At 37.2% G+C, this 22473-nt stretch overlaps 1 protein-coding gene across 6 annotated transcripts in view; it reads left to right on the plus strand.

Annotated features, from left to right (window-relative positions):
• LOC118553122 (bis(5'-adenosyl)-triphosphatase) overlaps positions 1-22473 on the plus strand; it is a 1451800-nt gene that overhangs the window by 491393 nt on the left and 937934 nt on the right. Inside the window, exon 5 of one of the 6 annotated variants that reach the window (XM_078076485.1) lies at positions 21090-21216. The exons of the other annotated variants lie outside the window; for them this stretch is intronic. The gene's annotated coding sequence lies outside the window, so the exon portion shown is untranslated. The remainder of the gene's footprint in view (positions 1-21089; positions 21217-22473) is intronic. 6 annotated transcript variants of the gene reach the window in all.

Here is a 22473-nt window from a genome sequence, read left to right on the forward strand (position 1 = left end):
GTAGATGAGTGGATGGATGGACAGATGGTTGGATGGACTTATGTAGAATTTATGTAGAATATTTTTTTAAGTTTTGTCTTGGAGGAGTGGAGGAAGGATGTGATTTCTGGAATTCTATGGCTGATTGTACATGTAGATCCTTTTCTTAACCTCCTTTTCAATCAACAAATATTTATTAACTACATTTTATAGGCCAAGGATTGTGCTAGCTGCTAGGTTTAAAAAGGTAGGCAAGGTCAGTGGATATCTGCCATATTGGAGAAAACACTTTCTCACTGTAGCCATTTGTGCAACACAATTACTACCAGAATGGTCCACACTATCACAACCACCACTACCACAAACACCGCTGTTACAACCATCATCATCATTATCACAACGACAAAGTCTACCACCACCATAACTACAGTTAGCATCGACACCAGTAGTCAGGGAACTGAGGACAATCTCGTAAGATTTCTGTGACCCAGGAAATATTGCCTAAAGCAGGGTTTCTTAAACTTCAGCATGCACACAAATCTGATGCATTAGTCTGTGTTAAGGCCTGAGATTCTTCATTTTCAGCCAACAGTGATATGATGCTGCTCTTACTGATCCAGGAGGCACACTTAAATGAGGAAGGATTGAGAATATAGTCCAGAGCCTCAGAACTCTCCATTTCAGGAGATACCATGCTAAAGCTGACTAAAACCTTCAAGAGATTATAATCATGAATAGGGACAGAATGGGGGAGGGAGGTACTTGGGAATTTGAAATGAAATTCAGGCTCCTGAGAAAGAGAATGAGATTTCTCTTATTGTAAAGCTCTATTGCCCAACATCTAGTATGAGATCATCAGGCCATGTAACATGACCTATTCACAGTTTCCAGGAATTAGGACATGGACATCTTGGGGAGGAGCATTATTCAGCCTACCATAATTTACCCTGTGGTCTCCAAGATTCTCATATCCCTCAAGTGTCAACCCATTACACAATTAATCTAATGACACTATTATTGGGATAAAATGTCCTTCATTTTATAATGATTTATTTATTTATGTGAAAGAGAGAGAAAAAGAAAGAAAGAGAGAGAACAAGACTGGGAGGGTCAGAGGGAGAGAGAATCTCAAGCAGACTCTGTGCTGAGCATAGGGCCTGATGCAGGGCTTGATCTCATGACTCTGAGATCATGACCTGAGCTGAAACTAAGAGTCAGATGCTTAACCGACTGAGCCACCCAGGTGCCCCCAATACTTCCTTCATTTTAATTGACATTTAGTTTAAGGTAATTACTTTTCTCTCTAGCAAACAAACATCAGACTGTTGACTGATGGAAGATGAGATAGGATGGAAGAGGAGAATAAATTTTTATTTTAGATTTTGAATTTAGGCTTTTCCAAAGATCATGGACTAGAACCATCTCCAGTTTTCTCCACAATGTTGAGATATTTTATTAGAGATGTTTTCCTCTTAAATCTAAGATTATGTGACATCCTGGCAGGTCCTGAGCTTGTGAACTCTTACAGAGGGATCGATATGTGTCCTTTTAAACCTGTAGGAGCCCTATCAGTTAAAAAACCTGGAATCACCAAACCATCCATCTGAGTGAACCTTTCAAATTCAAAGAAAAGACACTGTTCATCCAATGTTTAGTTGATTATAATTCCAGCTACTATTAACTTTAGGTTACACTTTGTGTTTCAACAGCTTATTTTATGTGTTGCTGTATTTCCTTCTCCTTTTAAAAATCTACCTTTGTCCTCCAATTCCACTTATATTGTCTTTTAGTTCTAATGCTCCATGGCTTTGTTCTCTTATTCATTTACTGGGTTGTCATATGAATTTTTGTTACTAAAAAAGCCTACAAGTATACTTGGATCTGAGCTAATGGCTTTTCTAGTTCAGCTATATAGAAAAATATTAGCAAAGGCAAAAATAATGTTGAATAGAATAACTTTTCCTTAAAAAAAATATTGGCAGACAGGAAGGTGTTTTTTTTCCCCCACATGCTTAATGTTTCTTTCAGGTTTATTGAGAGCATTGACATACATGACTGTGTATGTTTAAGGCATACTGCATGATGATTTGATTTACATATATTGTGAAATGATTACCACAACAGGTTCAGCTAGCATGCATTTTCTCTTTGTGATAAGAATTCTTAGGATTTACTTTCTTAACAACCTTCCTATGGATCATACAGCAGTGTTATAGTCATCACATTGTACATTATATCCCTAGTATTTATTTACCTTATAACTGGTAGTTTGTACGCTTTTGACTATTTTCCTCCAATTCCCCCCTCTCGCATCCCCTGCCTCTGTTAACCACAAGTTTGATCTCTTTTTTTTATGAGATTTTTTTTTTTTTAGATTCCACATATAAGTGAGATCATACAGTATTTGTCCTTCTCTGTCTGATGTATTTCACTTAGCATAATACCTTCAGAGTCCATCTAGTTGTCACAAATAATACAATTTCCTCATTTGTTATGGTCAAATAATATTCCATTGTGTGTGTGTGTGTGTGTGTGTGTGTGTGTGTGTATCTCACAGCTTCCTTATCTATTCATCCACTGGTGGACACCTAGGTTGTTTCCATGTTTTGGCTGTTCTAAATAATGCTGCTGTGAACATGAGGGTACAGGTATCTTTTTGAGTTAGTGTTTTTGATGCCTTTGGATATATTCCCAGAAGTATAATTCCCAGACTATATGATAGTTCTTTTTTTAATTTTTTAAGGATCCTCTATACTTTGTTCTGTAGTAACTGTACCAATTTACAATCCCACCAGCGCTGCACAAGGGTTCCCTTTTCTCCACATCCACAGCAGCATTATCTCTTGTCTTTTTGATGATGGCCATTTTAACAGGTGTGAGGTGATATCTCACTGTAGTTTTAATTTGCATTTTCCCAATGACTAGTGATGTTGAGCATCTTTTCATGTACTTGTTGGCTTTTTGTATATCTTCTTTGGAGAAATGTCTCTTCAGGTTCTCTTTCTTTTGTTGTTTTCATTTGTTTGTTTTTGGGGGTTTTGGGTTTTTTTTGGTTTTTTTTTTGCTATTGGGTTCTATGAGTTCATTATATGTTTTGGATATTAATCCCTTATCAAATATATGGTTTACATATATTTTTTCCCATTCTGTAGGTTGTCTTTTCATTTTATTGATGGTTTCTTTTGCTGGGCAGAAGCTTTTTAGTGTAATGTAAACTAAATGGGTCCAATTCTGTTCTTTTACATGTGAATATCCAATTATCCCAGTACCTTTCATTGAAGAGACTATCTCTTCTTCATTGAATATGGTTGGCTCTCCTGTCAAATATTAGTTGACTTTATATGCTTAGGTTTATTTCTGGGCTCTTGATTCTGTTTCATTGGTCTTTTTCTTTTTATGCCAGTACCATATTGTTTTGATGACTATAGCTTTATAATATAGCTTGAAATCAGGAAATGTGATACCTCCTACTTTGTTCTTCTTTCTCAGGATTTTGGCTCTTTGGGGTCTTTTGTGGTTCCATATAAATTTTAGGAGTTTTTCTACTTCCGTAAAAAAAAAAAAAAAACAGCCATTGAAATCTTGATAGGGATTGCATTGAATCTATGGATGGCTTTTGGTAGTATTGACATTTTAACAATATTAATATTTTCAACCCATGAACGTGGGATACTTTTCCATTTATTTATGTCTTCTTTGATTCTTTCATTAATGTCTTATCATTTCTGGAATAGAGATCTTTCACCTCTTTAGTTAAATTTATTTCTAAGTATTTTATTGTTCTTGATGCTATTGATGCTATTGTAAATGAGATTGATTTATTTTTTCATAAATTTTATTAGTATATAGAAATGCTACTGATTTTTGTATGTTAATTTTGTATCCTGCAACTTTACGTAATTCATTGATTAGATCTAATAGCTTTTTGGTTGAATATTCAGGATTTTTTTCTATATCAAATCATGTTATCTGCAAATAGAGACAATTTTACTTCTTCCTTTCCAATTCTGATACTTTTTTTCCTTGCCTGATTCTCTAGCTAGGACTTTTGAGATCCCTGTTGAATAAGAGTGATGAGAATGGGCAGACTTGTTTTGTTCCTGATCTGAGAAGAAAAAGTTTCATTCTTTCACATTGAATATGATGTTATCTGTGGGCCTGTCATATATGGTCTTTATTATGTTGAGATATGTTCCTTTGGTGCTTAATTGTTAAGAGTTTTTATCATGAATGGATTTTGAATTTTGTTAAATGCTTTTTCTGCATCTATTGAGATAATCATATGTTATTATTTTTTTTAATTCTATTAATGTGATGTATCACATTGACATATTAGTATATGTTGAACCATCCTTGCATCCCATGGATAAATCCCCCTTGATCATGGTGAATGATCCTTTTAATGTGCTATTGAATTCAGTTTTCTAGGATTTTATTAAGTATTTTTACATCTATATTCATGAAGGATAATGGCCTATAGTTACCTTTTCTAGTAACGTCCTTTTCTAGTTTTGGAATCAGGATAATTGCTGGCCACATAAAATGAATTTGAGAGTATTCTCTCCTCTTTGATTTTTTTGGAAAAGTTTGTATAGGATTAGTATTAATTCTTTAAATGTTTGGTAAAATTCACCGATGACGCCATCTGGTCATGGGCTTTTCTATGTTGGGATATTTTTGATTATTGATTCAGTCTCCTTACTAGTAATTGGTCAGGAGTACTAGATGGTTGGGATTGGTTACTATATTCAGTAGTAGATGTGGCTGGGAGTTAGCTTCCTTGCCCTGACAAGGCAGCAGGCCATGTCCCAGGGCTTGTACATCTCATTGTTTGGAGGCCTCAGTCAGACCTGAGTGTCTATTGAATTCCCTGGTCAGGGGAGGCCACCAGTTTTGCTCTGCAGATGGGGGAAACCATGGACTGTGCTCTCTGTTCAAGTGCCATGGTAGATAGTGCTGTTGAGTGGGCTATACAGCTTCCTGTATGCTCTGGTTACATTCCCTGATTGGACAGGCTGAAGATTGTAGTGTAGGGCTATGAATTAGATTCCCTGCCCAGGCACAGTGGGAGAAGCAACTCTAAAACTATTAAAGTTCTTTGTTGTCTTAACTCAAACCAACCTGTATCCCCAGTTTTCTGGCCAAACAGGACCACTGGCTTTGTATTACTATTGGCTCTGTCTACTCTTCTCTTGGATGGAGTACTACTGACCTGCACAGCTTTCATGTACTTTCACCAGCCCTTCTGGTCAGTGAGGCTGGAAGACACTCTCCACCGTGGGTGGGGTTATGTCTCATCTCCTTTGCCTGGGTGGATGGGTGGGTGGGGGAGCACTATAAACTACTTTCAGTTTCCCAAACAGGCTCTCCAGTTTGGAGGAGCTGGGAGCTACCCTCAGCCTTGTCTACAATTTAATCCCCCTGTCTGTGCACAGCATGGGAAACCTCCATGCCTGATAGAGACTTTATTCTGGAGGTGATCTCTGTTTGCCCACCTCTGGGCTCTAGCACTGCTAGACCACAGAGCTTCCAGGAGTTGTCACCAGCCCTCTGGTCAGAGGGGGCCAAAAGGCACTTTCAGAGGAGGGTGGAGCTGTGACTCAGCACCATGCTTGGGCGTGTGCAAACTAGGCTCCAGGGCTGGCAAAACTTGTTTGAGGATCCAAACCAGGCAGATCTGTTCCCTACTGAGTTCCCTGGTCTGTTCCCTACTGAGTTCCCCAGAAGGCACCCCAACTGGGTTATGCAGATGAGGAAGGGCGCTGATTGGGATTACTGCTTGGACACTGCAGCCATGAACTCTGCCCAACATCCTTGTCCTGGTTGTTAAAAGCCCCTCCCCCTTCTTCTTCAAAGTCAGATTCCCAGTGGCTGGGCCCTGCAGACTCCCCTGCAATTCCCACAGGGTAAGATCAGAGTAAGGGCTTCCCGCAAAGTACCCACAATGCTGGGGAAGGCTGGTTGTCACCCCTGTATTCTCTTTTCCCTCTGGAGGAACTGGAGGCTCAGGGGAGACCTCTCTAACCTGGTGCTGGCTTGAGGGAGGGGCAGTATAATTAACAGGTAGCTCCTATTTTTACCCTTCTGATGCCCTCTGTCTTTGTCTTTGTGGTGCAGGGCATGCTTCTGCCTCACCCCTGTGTCCTAAGATTCTTTCAGTGATATCTTATTCTTGAATAGATGCTAGTTGTTTTTCTTAGGAGGGGAAGCGAAGTTAGGAATAGCCTATTTTGCCATCTTGGTGAAGTCACTCCCCTTTGTCAAGTTTTGATGCAGTATCCAAGAAAAATACCCACAGTTCTTGAAAAGGTGATTAAAATACTCTTGAATTTTGACATACTTCAACCAAATAGTATATCACAATGATGATGGAGCAGAAGGCAAGATGAGGACAAAGCACAAGCTGACACCCAGCAAACTCTCTTCCCCCCTCTCTGCCCCCAGTCCTGGGTGGGACACGTGTGACATTTCCCCCATCTGTTTTAATGTTAATGCCTTACTACAGGGAAAAACAACCTTGACTTGGCAATGGCAAGGCCTCCAGTATCTTGTAGGTCCTCTTTAGCATATGAAAGTCCTTTTGAAAACCTCCCTTTTCCTTACCTCCCCCAACTCCCCAAGTATATAATCAGCCACCCCTCACAACGCTGGGGCAGCAGTTCTTTCTGCCCACAGGTCCTGTCCCTGTGCTTTCATAAAACCACCATTTTGCACCAAAGACATCTCAAGAATTCTTTGTTGGTCGTCGGCTCTGGACCTCACCCCACCAAATATCATCTGCATTCAAAAACTACATCATTTGGTGCTGGAATGTGGGGCTTCTGAGTCTTTACATCTGGACTCTGAGCTTCATTGAAAAGTTGGTGAGTACTTTCTCTCCTTTTTTACTTTCATTCCAGGGGCTCTTCAAGGAGTACAGTCTTATTGGAACACTTTCATCCCAATTGCTCAGGCTGCAATCCTCTAGCCCGTGGCTACTCTATGGGGAGGAGAAAGCCTGCCTTTTGGCTGGAAGTTAGTACCCTGGCCAGAATGGTAATAATACCCAGAAACTTGATGCCCTCTCTTTATTCCTGTCCTTATACAAAGTTGTCTGTCTTGGGCACGGGACAGCCACCTAAGTCACCAGGATGGCTGCCAATCTCAAGACTCCGGTGTGAGTTTTCCTCCTGATTGATCTAATGTGATCCCCTTCACATCCCTGGTCTAGCTGCTTCTGGCTGTGAGACCTCCACTGGGAGCAGGCCAAAACCAGTACCCAATTGAACTAAAACCCAAACAGGGACTCTTTCCTAGGAAAGTTGGCTGTAAAGACTACTTATGTTGGAATGTCACTTACACCATGAAGGATTTCTATCTTTACTATTTTCTGTCAATGTCCTCTACTAACTACTTAAGCTACAAAATTGGGTAATTTCCCCTTGTAATCTAGTGTTCTCCATGGGTTAAAAATGGTGGGTTCAAGGCAAGGTAAAATAAGGCATGGCTTTCTATGGCATGACCTTCAAGGCAAGGTAAAATAAGGCGTGACCTTCACTGCATGACCTCTAGGCATGGTATTTTGGTTTATACACCAGGCATCCATCTGTAGCCTAGGATGTGATGGGGAAGTGGGGGGAGGGCAGGCCTTTAACAGCAGCAGTGATCATAGCGATTTTGTTTGGGGGACACCTCGGGTCCCTTTGACACGAGGAACCTCTGACATATCCTGCACATGGGATGCCAACTGGGAGTCTGGGGGGATTTTTTCTGGTAATGGACCTTCTCTAGCATGGGAGCTTCTTCTTAAGTCCCCAAGGATTCTCCCTTGGGATGCCTTTTCACCCACTGGAAACAATTCAGACTGCAAAATTTAGGAAAGGACAGAGCTCCTGTAACACTGCATTGCCTCAGTGGGATCTATCAGTTAGATCTCTTCAGCAGGAAACAGGGCAGATGGACCTAGGGTACCTTCATTGCTCATACCCAGGTCTTCATTGCAGAATGTGTTTGCCGGAACGTGTTGGCTAGTAAATTCCCTCCTGACATATTGGATGATAATGATCTAAATAGACCTCCTCCGAGTCAGCCCAGGTTGCTGGAGGAAAAACAGGCCATCCCAGATGAAGGGGACTCTGACTCTTACTCCCTCTCTCACTTTTCCTCCTCCTAATAGATGTGGGGGCTTCTCCCTCACTCATTTCCCAGGTTAATGGCTGTAATTGAATCCAACTGTGGTTAGTCTACCTTGGGACAGGGACTTTAAAAAATACTCCCAAGTAGCTGCCAAAACTCCCTTTGTCCTGTCTCCGTGCTTTCATAAAACCACCATTTTGTACCAAAGACATCTCAAGAATTCTTTCTTGGTCGTCGGCTCCGGACCTCACACCACCAAATCTCACCTACATTCAAAAACTACATCAACAACACAATGCAGAAGCAGTTATGAGAATCTACTGGTCTTCTATTTAGCCAAACATTAAAAAGATTTTCAGTACTCTGAAACAATGCCACTCTTTCCACTAGTTTCTTTTTTTGTTTGTTGTAGAAAATATATTACATATGTGTGCATGTAATACGTTTATTATGGTTATTTTAAAATGAACTAGTAGTGTTTTGAAAATTTTCTGTTTTAATTTTTAATACGGTAAATATCTATAGATAGAACCTACATACACAAAAGCTCTTTGGGACCTTTAACAATTTTTAAGAGTGTGGATGAGTCTTGAGACCAAAATGTTTGAGAACTGCCGGCTTAGAGCGACATTTACTGAAGATGTTCCACAGAATGCTCTCCCCTGCGAGACTTGACAGAAAGCCAACAGCCAAAAACAAAAGGCAACATAAAGCAAGAAGAATTCGGTAGTTAAATAAGTTTAGAAACTCTGTTTGCTACAGCCCCTTAGGGAGATTCACAGTTTGTAACCACACATTAAATGTTCAACTTGAACTTCCCTCCGTTCTCACTCTTTTGTAAACTCATTTTATCATGGAAATATTTTTCTGAGGGCTATGCTTTGGGAAATACCGTTCCCTTGCCAACCGTGGGTGTTATCATTTTAAATATTTTCCAATACGAAAGGTTAAAAAGTGGTGTGTTATTATTTATTGGCTTCTGAAAGCTGGAGTTTTAATTTAAGGGTCAGTTCTCACTTCATTTAGAACAGCTTCCAGTCAGTAACTTCTCCCTTTACGTCATCAGGGAGGCCATGTCTGGCAGTGACAGAATGTTTCACCCTATTCTGACTTTTTTTTTTTTAATCGGATTTGAGGATGTTTATTGCATTCTGGGTTTTATAACCTGGGTTGCTTATTAGTCTTCAAAAGACAGGAAAATTAATGCTAACCAATGATGGTAAGAATGTGTTCAGAGAGAGGTCTTACACATTAATGAACTTGGGAAGAGGATCTTTGCTTGAGGACAGAAGGCAGTTAACTTAGCGGGCTGTACGTTTGCTTGAAATGAATGTCCTTTTGGTGGGCCCTGATTTGTCCTTTTTGAGTTAATGGTTACTCAGTCATACATGTTATCTGATTTGGTTTCCTTGGAGAAATTACCCATTCTCAAGGCTCTGTATATTAGCAGGGTCATTTTTATCACCATGTATTTTGCTCCTTGTAAATGATGATCCACTGGAATTTTAGTTGAGGAATTGGTTTGCTAATTGCAATTGTGTAGTTGTTAGGACAAAATTATACTTGAAGGCACACCTGCTAACAGCTGTATTTCCATTTCTAAGAATCTATCCTAAAGAATAAACAAGATGCAATTTAAAAATGTATTTATAAAGATGTTCTCTACAGCATTATTTATAGTAACTGAAATAGAAAACTAAAATGTTGACACACGTGGAAACAATGGAAAACTATCGTCTAGTATAGTATATTTACCTAATTCAATACTATACAAATATTAAAAAGTCTGGTTTTCAGACTATTAAGACATACAGAACAATGTTCCTCAAATAAAATCAGTGACTATCATAGGATAAAAATGTCATGATATATGTTGTCAGATTGTTTTCCATAAAAGATATTGCATTTTGCATTTTCACCATCATCTTTGGGCATGCTTCTTTCCCTGCACTCTTGCCAGCTATGAGTGTTATTTTAAATAATATTTTCTAATTTGATAGGGTAAAAACGATATGTCATTCTTATATTAAGGAGACATTCAACAGGGAAGACAAAGAGCAGTAATTGGCATTTCCAGAAGAGACTTGACTCTAATTGCGACTTTGCAGGCAGAACTTTGGGCTGCACTGACTACAAGATGGGCTAACTTTGATTAGTGACACCTGACATCTCCCAGGTCTGGGAGAACGTTCTAGAGCCCAAAGAGGTGATTCGAGTCAAATAAAAAATAACCAAGAAAATTCCATTGTAGTTAAATTTAGCCATTTGTAGTTTGTCCTTGGATAGATGAAAATATATACTATATTAAGGTCATCTCCATCCACGTGTAAAAACCCTCATATAAACGTTTAAAGAGGCTGAGGGACAGGGAGAGATTATAAGCTTGGCAGTCTCCTGTGTGTCAGAAAATTTGCCGTTATAAAGTTATATTAGATCATAGATGTCTGTCAGGTGATTGAAATTGTCATCATAGTTTCCATTTTTTATATGCTTTCTTTAGGGCATGTATGCGTAAGGTTTGCAGAAAGCCTGTGGGCTTTTGGAGCCACTAAAAGGACTTGTTGCCTGTTGCCATTCTCTGCCACTCGCCATGGATGTGCCAGTCATGCCTAGAGAAATCTTTTGTCTTAGTCCTACTGCAACTGGGTAGAATATTGAAGGAAATGTCAAAAATGTAGCCATGTAAAAAGAATCAGGAAGCAGTATTATTATTCCAAGAGTTTGCTTCCAGCAGCTCCTGTCTGCATGGAGCATGCTGATGTCTAATTTCAGCAGTGCAATTAATTCTCGGACAAGATGAGAAAAGACGTTAACTGCTACATTTGTATAAACTTGGATGTTGTTTCACTAATTCATGTACTTATTTTCTTTGAGATTTCATCTGAAAGCATCTTTTGAGGGCTTTTTGTTGTTGTTGTTGATTTTTTTTTAATCTTTTGAAAGATGAAAATGGACAAAAACAGAATTCAGCAAAATGTAAATGAATCAGAGCAAATGGGATGCAAGCATATATCGTGCAGATCCGGAATGGAAATAGAGATGTTTGTTCTTCCTTTTTTTGAGGAGAATCATAAAACTTTCTGTGGTGCGTTAGACATTGTGTTTTACATTCTCTATTCTTGGACGTTTAAAAGGTGACTAAAAGCGGTTTTAAAATGTTGTGGTGCATTCTGACAATAAAGTGTGTATTCTGACACAGAGATTGTCCTCCAATCCTCTAACCCTGATACAATCTTTCACCACTGCTGTAAATTTCTTCCTTTTAAAATGATGACTCCACTTTTAATGTTTTTTATGTTTGCGCTTTTCTATAATACCATCTTTTACTTGAATTATGATATCCTAGATCTAGATTTTAAAAAAATATTCTGGATTGAGTCATGGAAAATGGCTATTGTCTATTGAATGAAAGATATTAGGACTCTGGCCTCTGCATTGTTGACATGTATTTTTGAGAATGCTGTCACAGAAAATACGTACTAGTAATATATTTTCATTTAAAGGAAAGATTATTTTAAAACTTTATTGTGTGATAGAATGGTCACAATGTTAAGATAATCCACTAGGTCCTTGCTGTTGTGGGAAAGTAGAGGGTGAGTAAAGGGTGGGTATATAGGAAATGCATGAATAACTCCTTAATTGAGCTATGGAATATTTAGGCTCCTTTCAATAGTTATATAATAGTGACTTTTAAGTTTTGTGTGTATACTATTTACAACTGCATGAATATGTTCTTCAAGGCTTGCACATATTTGCTGGAAACTATGAATTTTAAAATTGCTCTTCTCTCTAAGGGATCTAGTAATGGCATAAAACTATCATAGCCAAATGGCCCTTAGAGATGAATGTTGAATTTTAAGCTTTAATTCAACAGGATTTCATCTTTTAAGAAAATATGTTAAATCAGAATTAGTGTTTTTTTATTCCCATTCTGTTTCTCTTCCTTGTCTTATTTTTATGACTCTTTTCTGTAACTCTTGTGGCAACTGGCTTTCACTCTCTTGGCCTTGCAGGATGGCTGTAGAAGAAGAAGGCAAAGGTCCTCATTCCCCTTTGGCCTCCATTTGCTTACCTGTAAAACGGGTTTATTGATGATCTTTAATGTCACTTTCATGTTAAGACCACTATGTTTATGTCTCCTTCTTCTTTTATCCTGAATTCATTATAGATTTATGAGGATGACATACAAACGTGACATGAAAGTAGTTTGAAAATTGTCATGCAGTATGGAAAGACCTGGTATCATTCTCCATGATTGCTCTTATGTCTACACAAGATTGTATTTTCCAGGTGTGTAGATCTTAAACTTAAAGGACAATTTTTTTTTTTTAATGGTGGACTTAATACAGTATGTGCTAAAGAAACACTCACAGATTGGTCTTTCTTGAGCCAGGGATTGTTTCGGTCTGGGACAGAATGGCTGTCACCTGAAGCTCACTACCTACTTTAGTTTTAGGCATTTCAGGAGGCAAAAGGGCAGGCTAGTATCTGAGAGCGAAAAAAAATTTCCCAGTCTTCCAGACTACCCAGCAGTTGGTGGTCAGTTTTGAAAATAGTACTTTCCGGAAGCGGCTATAATGATTTGTCAGAAGACTGGTCAGGGAACAAAATATGACCCATGACCGAATCAGACCACTCTGTCCTCCCACTTGATTTGTGTTTAAAATCCAGCTGGAATGATGTTGAAGAAATTAAGATGCAAAAAAAAGCTCATTGCAAAAAAAAAAAAGTTTCAAATTGATTTTTATGTCTCTTTGTGCCTAGAGCAAACTCTTGATCCACGTAACAATAACCCCTTGAAATGCCATTTTAGATTGGAAGTGCTGAGGCAACACTAATGATTTTAGAGCAAATGTGTTACTCTAATTTCCTCCATCTGCTATGAATAAAAGGATATGAGTATGAAGTCTGGGAGAGTTGTAGAGAAAATTGTTTCTTAGATAAGTTTAAATGTGTGCAGGTGTGAGGGAAGAATAATTCTTTTTTTTATTTTGTCAAGTGTTTCAAAAAATGGGAACTTTATTGTAGCTTAATGGAAATGTCAAGAAAATTTCTGCATAGCTTGGCTAAGACTCCAGGAAAGTATCAAATAACTTGAGGACCAACTATCTAAATTTTATTATGATGCATACCTGATGATTCAGATGAAAACATTTTGTGTGGGTTTGTTTAGAGGTTCTTGCCAGTGATAAGGGCTACTTCTATATGCTTGACTGAAGAATGATTCTTTTCTTTCTTTGAGGAATGTCCCCTTTTGACTCAATCCACATGTAGTAGTAGGAGGAAAGGGGTATGTATCCTCCTAGCTTCCTGGTCAACTCTACCAGTCAATACTGGTACTACCACATGTTTGAAAAAAAATTCTGTAGCCATTTATTTGAAAACCAAGAAGAAATGGTGATTCTTTAGGAACATATACATTATCAATATTCACGTAAGAAAAGTCAAAATATTTTAATAATAATAATCAGAGAAAAAAGTGGAAGATTAAAGATGTATCACTAAAAAAGGCCCCAGACCCAGATGGTTTTACAGCTAAATTAAATTTGAACTTTAAAAACAGATACTCTTGGGACGCCTGAGTGGCTCAGTTGTTAAGCGTCTGCCTTTGGCTCAGGTCATGATCCCAGGGTCCTGGGATCGAGCCCCGCATCAGGCTCCCTACTTGGTGGGAAGCCTGCTTCTCCCTCTCCCACTTCCCCCTGCTTGTGTTCCCTCTCTCAGTGTGTCTCTGTCAAATAAATAAATAAAATATTTAAAAATAAATAAATAAAATAAAAACAGATACTCTTTATGGTTATCAAACAATTTAAGACAATAGAGAAAGAGGGAAAGGGCCTCAAGTAATAGTACAAATCCAGCACAATGTTATATCCAAACCTGATATTGATTGCTCTAAAAAGATATTTTATACTAATTTCATTTTTGTATGTATATGATTTTAAAAATAGCAACTTAAATCCATCTGCTTATGAAAATATAAAATGTTTGAAATAGGGTTTATTTCAAAAATTATAAACTGGGTCAAAATTGGAAATTTTCCACAGCATTCATCACACCAGCAAATTAAGAGATAAAAATGATATGATTTTATCAATACATGCTGTATTAGTTTCTTAGGGCTGCTGTAACAAATTACCAAACTGGGTGGCTTAAAATAACAGAAATTTTTTCTGTCACAGTTCTGGATACTAAGAGTCCAAGGTCAAGGTGCCAACAGGATAATGCTTTCTTCAAATGCTGTAAGGGGTGATCTTTTCTTGCCTCTTTCTAGCTTCAAGTGGTTGCTGTCAGTTCTTGGTGTTCCTTGGCATGTAGACATATCACTTCAATCTCTGCCTTTGTCATCACATGGAGTTTTCCTTGTGTGTCTGTTTTTGCCTCTATTTCCTCTTCTTTTGAGGATAACAGCCATTGGATTAGGGCCCACCCTAATCCAATATGACCTCATCTTAAATAAGTATGTCTGCCAGGACCCCATTTCAAAATAAGGTCATCTGAGATTCTAAGTGGCCATAAATTTCAACCCAGTACACATGCCAAAAAATAATTTTCTAAAATTTATTAGAAATTTCAAATAATTTTCTACACAAAATGGGCATTGGAGGATGTTAATTAAACATAATAAAATATATTCACAAAACCTACCGTAACATTACATTAAACAGTGAATATATAAAAGCCATTGCTATTAAGACCAGGAAAAATGCAGAGGAATATTTACTGTCAATAGTGTTACTTAGCACTGTGTTGTAGGTTCTACATGATGTAATTAAACAAAAAAATTAAGCAACGTAAATATTGGAAAACATTAAACAGAGTTACTTCATTTTCAGATGATATGATTATATTCCTAGCAAACTTAAGACTCTGTTACAGACTAAGAAAACCTGTAAGCTGGATGGCTGTAAGGTAAATATATTAAAATCAAAGCATATTTATACCTTCAATAACCAGTTACAAAGAAATAGAAAATTTTCATTTACATAAAAAATATAAAATCTTTAGTAATACATTTAATAAGAAAGGAAATCGTCATTCTGTATTCCCTAATATTTCCTATTGTAAAATGTTATTCCTTCCTAAAAGCCTGTATATGTTCATGGAATTCCAGTCACAATTGCAATGGCTTTTTATTTTTACTCTTTCTTCTAGACATTAAAACTTAATATAAAGCTGCTGGAGTTTGGGTTGTTTTTTTTTTATTTTTTTAGAGAGAGTGCTTGCATGTGCATGTGCAAGTAGGGAGAGAGGAGCAGAGGAGAAAGGGGAGAGAGGATCTTAAGCAGACTCCATGCTCAGTAGGGAGCCTGGCACAGGGCTTAATCTCACAACCCCGAGATCATGACCTGAGCTGAAATCAAGAGTCGGGCGTGAAGTTGCTGTTATTAAAACAGTATGTTATTGGCCATGATAAAAATTGACATTGGAGTAGAAAAAAGTCAGAAACAGATCAAAGTATGTAATAATGAACTAAATATTTAGCATAAATGGCTTTTTATTTCAATGGGTAATGGATGTTTCTATAAAAAATGATGTAAAAGCTGGCTTTTCATTTGTAAGTTATAAATGATAGACCCCATTTCTCACCATAAAATTTTTAAAAAATAAATTTTAGATAAATTGAAGATATAAGTGTACAGCATTTAATAATATAAATATTAGAAAACTAGGAACTCTTATACACTGATGAGAGAGTTTTACATCATATTTGAAAAAAATGGCTAAAGATACTAATTGGTAATTCACAAAAAGGAAAATTTAAATGAGCAATAGACATGAAAATCTGCTCAACTTCATCAGCAGTCATCATAGAAATACAAATCAAATCATAATGAGAAGTAGAATGTTTTCAAATTCTGATAAGTCTGGCATTATCTATCAAAATTAATGGTACACCCACTCTTTACCCTGTACTTCTGCTGTTGGGAATCTTTAATCTATTGTATACAAATGTATATTCAGAGATGTGTGCTGCATTGTTTTAGCGGCAAAAACAAAACAAAGCAAGAGAAAACATTAACCAAGAAGCTCATTAATAGGGAAATTGTTGACCATATTTTAACTCTACTGTGCAATGAATAAAAATAATTAGATAGATCTATATGTGATATCCAACATGTACATGATGCAGTTGGTGAATAGTCATTTGATTGGACCAATTGGAAAAGTACTGAGCTCATTTAAGTGAAAAAGAAAAGAATGGAATATATAATTCTATGTTTGTATATATTTGTATGAAGCTAGAGAAAGCTCTGGAAGCATAAACAAGTAATTGTTTTTATTTTTTGTTTTTTGTTAGTTATGGGAAAATGGGATTGGCAATAGGGCAGGGGAAAAGTACTGATTTATTTGTGTGTGTGTGTATACATACGTTTATTTAATTTAATTATTTTTTAAAAGATTTTATTTATTTATTTGGCAGAGAGAGAGAGCGCGCAAGCAGGGGGAGTGTCAGGCAGAGGGAAAGGGAGAAGCAGGCTCCCCGCTGAGCAGAGACCCCCAACGTGTGCCTTGATCCCAGGACCCTGGGACCATGACCTGAGCTGGGTCATGATCCCGAGGTCTTGGGATTGAGCCCTGATTTGGGCTCCCTGCTCAGCGGGAGCCTGCTTCTCCCTCTCCCTTTGCCTGACACTCCCCCTGCTTGTGAGCTTTCTCTCTCTCTCTCTCAAATAAATAAATAAAAATCTTTAAAAAAAAAAAGTGGACACAAGGGTTGCCTGGGTGGCTCAGTCTGTTGAGCATCCGACTCTTGGTTTCCTCTCAAGTCATGATATCATGGGTTGTGGGATAGAGCCCTGAGTCAGGCTCCTTGCTCAGCCGGGAGTCTGCTTGAAAGATTCTCTCCCTCTGCCCCTCGCCCCACTCATGCACTCAGACGCATGCTCTCTCTCTCTCAAAATAAATAAATAAATCTTTAAAAAAGAAATGGGCAAAATATTTGAATGGCAATTTACAAAGGAGGTAATATAAAACACCATTAAAACCTTCAGCTCATTAGTTAATCAAAGCAAAGATAATTAGAGCAACGATGAGTTTTTGCTCAGACTCATAAGTGAACACAAAATTGATACTTCTCAATATTACACAGAGTGTAGGGTATTGTCCAGAGTGTGTACATACCATGTTAAACTTGCTGGAGCACAGTTTGGCCACATTAACTTAAAAACTTTGGTAATGTTCATTATAATACTTTTCTGTCCTGCCACACTACTTCTAGAAAGTAATGCTAAGGAAATAATTGCAAAGATGTATATTTGATGTTTGTTTATACTAATGAAAAAAGCTAAATCTCTATATTCATAAATAGTTGAATATATAAATAATTTCACTTATAAGTTATATCACAACTATGTACACACACAGACACATGTCCAAAATTACAATGTTATGATGAAAATTTATATATGATGAATTTCCAGTGATGGCATAGAAAGATATGCATAAAACAGTTGCTCAATGTGTTAGATTCCAGTTGTTCACATACTATGATGCAATTTTGTGATGTATTCATGCCTTAAAATAATGGAAGTAGACACACCAGATTGCAGTGGTTTTCTGTGCGTGGTGTGGTAAAAGATTATCTTTTGTGTTTTGTTTTTTTTTTTAATTTTTTTGAACTCTTTGAAAAGCGTTTGCTGTACTTTTATCAAGAAAAATACATTGGATGTGTTTTTAAAATTCTGATTTTTAGAAAAAAATGACACAAAAGACCAAACTGGAAATGTTTTAAAAATTAAGAGCTGCTGGGGGAGCAACAATAAAACAAGGAAAAAAGCGTCTAGACTTGGTGAAGAAATACTGTAATAGTCTCATAGTACCAGCTGCTAGTTGATAATATGAGGCCTATGGAGAGGCCTTTGGGAAGTCTGTTTTGAGTCTATTGTTACTTAAATATCTGACCTTTTCGAATTAGCTCTCCTGCCATAGGCAGCTTAAACAAGGGACTCTTCACTAACGTTTACTTTATCCTATTTGTTTGGGGGTAGGGTTTCCAGTTTTTCTCCAGGGAGTAAATTACTTGGTGTAGCTTGTTCCCAAACACTTATCTTGGAAACAGCACACCTTTCTGATAGAAGCTAAATGTCATGACGGAAGGCATGGGACAGAGCCTGATTGATATTCCTAAAATGCCTCTTTTATGTTCTAGAAGCCAAATCTGCATTCTTTTCAGTGGTGTAGAATGTCAGTACAAATGCTCTATCTGTGCTGAACCTGGTGGGGGGAGGGGAAGAACACACTCCACTTCTTTATTTGGAGTTTGCTTTGAGAACCGCAAGCACTATTTGAAAGGTCATCCCATTTCAAGTAGCAGATGGATAGGAAAAAAAGACTCTGGCTTTTACAAATAATTTAATTGAATTCTCCTTGCCATTTCTGGAGGCAGTTCAGGATATTTTTTAAAGCATTGATCCATAATTATCTTTCAGAATGGTTAGTATTGTTAGACAGATGTGTAATTCTTTGTGTATAAGGGAGCAATATAGCACCCATTTTAACTAGTTGATTGTCTTTTTCTTTCCTCGTGCAAACAAATGCACATAACAAAAGGCAAATCACTACTTTAAAAAAAGAACAGATTAAGTTGTGGTTTTTTTTTTTTTTTTCAGATTTGTTTTTGACTCAAAGCTCTCCTTTCTTAGGTGTGGTTGTATTTATAAAGGTCAGCTTCTTTGCCTTCCTATAAGCAAATTATAATTTGCATCTATGTAGCCTACTTTTGATAATAGTCCCTGGATATAAGAACCTCAGGGACGTCTAAACCATGAAAAATTTATCATATCAATAGGATATAAAACAGGAATAACCAAGACTTCTACGAAAGCATTGTATCTGTGGTTTATTTTGCCTTCTTCTTTTTCTTTTTAAGTATTTGTAATCTAACTGTGCTATTCTGATTGGGGTAAGAATGAAGGATGGAATGCCCAGTTAAATTTGAATTTCAGATAAACAATGAATACTTTTTTAGTATAAAGTATGACCTGTGTAAAAGGGTGGAGAGTCATCTCAGAATAGGGAATTTTAAATACAATTCTGAAATATAATAAATATAAGAAAACTGCATAAGACATATATGTGCAGTTTAATGAATAATTATAAATGAAAACCCGTGTCAGCGTTTATCCAGGTCCAGACTTAGTATTCCCAGTGCCCCAAGAGTCCCCTGCAAACCTCCTCTGATCTTAATCCTCTCTCTGACCACATTAGAGGTAGTTACTATCCTGTCCTTTGCAATAATCATTTCCTTGCATTTCTTCTTAATTTTATCATCGATGTACATATTTCTAATCACTCTAGCTTTTGCATATTTTAAATTTTATATAAATGGAATCACACTGCATGAGTCTTTAAAGGTAAAATATTAATAATTCAATTTAGGGCCAAATACTAGTGATGTCCTTCCATCAAATTGTGGAATAGACAATTTTCTTAAGCTTGAATGTACTTGGGATTTCTGTGTAACAATGACTGAAGGGTAGTTATTTAAAAGAAATCTGAATGAGCTCACTGATATAATGGTGCCATAAATATTTTCAGTTTTATACTTTCCCTTCAGAATGTTTGTTCTACCAAGCCTCACTAATTTTCTAGAACACGGGACCAATCCAGTGATAGTTTCACTGGGTTTTCATTTCATTTGCATCAGTGGGGTAAATCACATCAGTAACCTGTCTAAGGTCATAATTTCAGCCATAAATGGATAAAGAGCCTTTTGATTTATTATTCAAATAGATAACAAGACTCAGAATGACTAGGACATTCCCTTTTACATCATAAATTTTACCTGGTGTCATTTAAAAAATGTGTCCCAGCACCCAGCCTTCTGATCCATGGACTCTCTCTTTCCTTTTGTTAATGACACCATATTTTGCTTTAATCATTTCTTCTTTAGCTCCTTAATGCTGAAGATGGCACATTTTCCAAGCTGCTTTGAAGAGCAACCATCACAACAACAAAAATTATAAAAAACTATTTAAAAACAGATTTCTGCGTGCTTAAGGAAATAGGCAATTTTCCATGGCAAGCACTTGAAGTCAGGGGTGATTTATTATTCATTTGACTGTACTGAATATTCATGATTTGCATGTTAAATTAGAATTATTGAGATTTTTGTTTACCCTAAAGAAGTTTGGGAAGTTGTGTGTTTAAAATTTGAATTTACTAAAATTCACTTTTCAAGAAACGGAATTTTCTGTCTGCAAGGAACCTTAAAAATGATCTGGTTAAATTTGCTAAATAATGCATATAAAAATATGCAATATTTTGTAGAAACCAGACTGATAGAGATATTTTATATGGGGGCCCTTTGGTATAGAACCCTGGTTTGTTTCCTTCTTTTCTTTTTCTCCTCACCTCCCTTTCTCTCCCCCTCCCTGTCTCCTTCCCTCCATTCCTTCCTTTCTTCTTCTTTTTTTCTTTTCTTTTTAAACAGCAAGACCTTTTACTCAAAGAAAATCTTGCCCAAGAGCTCAATATATAAAATAGAGTTACTTTATTTGAATAGAGAGTGAGGCTGGCCCATACCTTCCTTATCTCCACTCTACCACACAGACCCCCAGAGTATCACTATAGAGCCCTTGACTTCCCATGATCACAGTTTTAAAACCAAGAGAGCTGAAAAACATATTATCAAACACATTATATGCCAGACACTCTTCTAAATATTTTACAAACATTAACTCACTTAATCCTCAAGATCACACTGATATAATTATTATTATTACTCTCATTTTATAGATGAGGAAAGTGAGGCACAGATAATTTAAATAAGTTACCCAAGATTGTACAGCTATTAAATGGCAGAGCCTGCCTGGATAGTCTTGTTGTTCAAGAGTCCTGTTCTTACCCAGAATGCTTTGCAGCCTCTCCTTAGCAGGAGCAGCAGTTATATTCAGCTCTTAGTAGAGGTTAGGACTGTGCTAGGAGCTTTACATGTATCATCATAGCTGATGCTCCTGGAGTAGCCAGTGAGGTAACAGTATTATCTCCAGTTTACAGATGCAGGAAATGAGGCATGAAGAAGTTACATCGCATTCTTGTGAGGGCCAAGGCCAGGATTTGAACCTTCACCGTTCGACTTCAGAGCTCATGTTCTTAATTTAACCACTTGTTTCAAAGGTACCTATGAAAATGAAAATATTTATTTGTTTTTAAAGACTTATGATGCTTTTCATTTTCTTTCATATTGGGTTCACACTGGCTAACGCTATAGAGAATATCTATAATCTGAGGAGCCCACCAGTTAGCTCTACCAGGGAAGGATTGTGCTCAGAGAAAATTCAGCATCTTAGTGTCCTTATGTCCTACCCATGTCCTTACGGTTTTCACATTTGCCTTCTGGTCCTTCCCATATGAGCCTGCTTAATTTCCTCAGTATTCTCTGCAGCTCTATTAAATAATACCATCAAGTATTCATATTTATCTCACAAAGACTAATGGCTCATCTCCAAGGTCAATCTATCTGTGTTTTGATTTAATCCTCTTGGAGATAAAAACGCTTTATCTTGTTTGATGGTTGTAATAGTGGGAAATGTTAGACCCTCTTGCAGACTAATAGTAGAGGACCCTCCCCCCCAATCAGTTTTGGTCCAGACAAAGACCTATGTATTCAGAACAGTTGTGTCCAGCATGCAAGCATAACATGATTCTTATAGTAGGAGCAGTAAGAAGCCTGATGGCCTAAGATCTAGTACATATGGATGAATGAGTGTGTCCTATTTATTAAATTGTGTTGCTTTGGCCCTTTATCTGCTGTGCAGAAATTTTGCAGGGCAAGATCAAGTGTGGGGTGTTGGCTGCTCGTGTGGCCTTCGGTACTTGAAAGGCAGAAAGCTGTTCTGTGTCACCTCTGTTATAATGTGTTTCTTTTAGGAAAGTGTAGTTTATTCTCTAAAACTTAATATGCCTTTGTCAATTCCCTCTTAATATTTACCCATGACTTGAATTAAATCTTGAGTAAACACAGTGATTTCCAGAGACTAGTGAGTAGAGAAATACCTACTTGGGCAAATCAAAACATATGGAAATCTCGCTCCTACTAGCTTCCTATCCAGAGAGAGAAACATTTAAAAATGTGATCTTTTACTCTTTCCCCAAGGAAAAGTAGTGCTGTGCAAAAGTAAAATAGATAGGCCTTGGTTCTACCTATTTAAAGGACAAAGAATTCATATAGTTAGAAAAGCATTCTCACTTTATATAAAGGTATAATTTCTTAAATTTTCATTCACTCACAAGGGAGTGAAGTAGGAGGATCAGCACCTTAACCAAGAAGGGAGTGAAGATTACATGAAATTAAATTGATGCCTGGATAGCAGTGTGTGTGTGTGCGCGTGCGCACGTGCATGAGGTTATTACCACCAAAAACTAGTTCTTATA

Source organism: Halichoerus grypus, chromosome 1 (genome assembly GCF_964656455.1).
Source record: "Halichoerus grypus chromosome 1, mHalGry1.hap1.1, whole genome shotgun sequence".
Classification (NCBI taxonomy): domain Eukaryota; kingdom Metazoa; phylum Chordata; class Mammalia; order Carnivora; family Phocidae; genus Halichoerus; species Halichoerus grypus.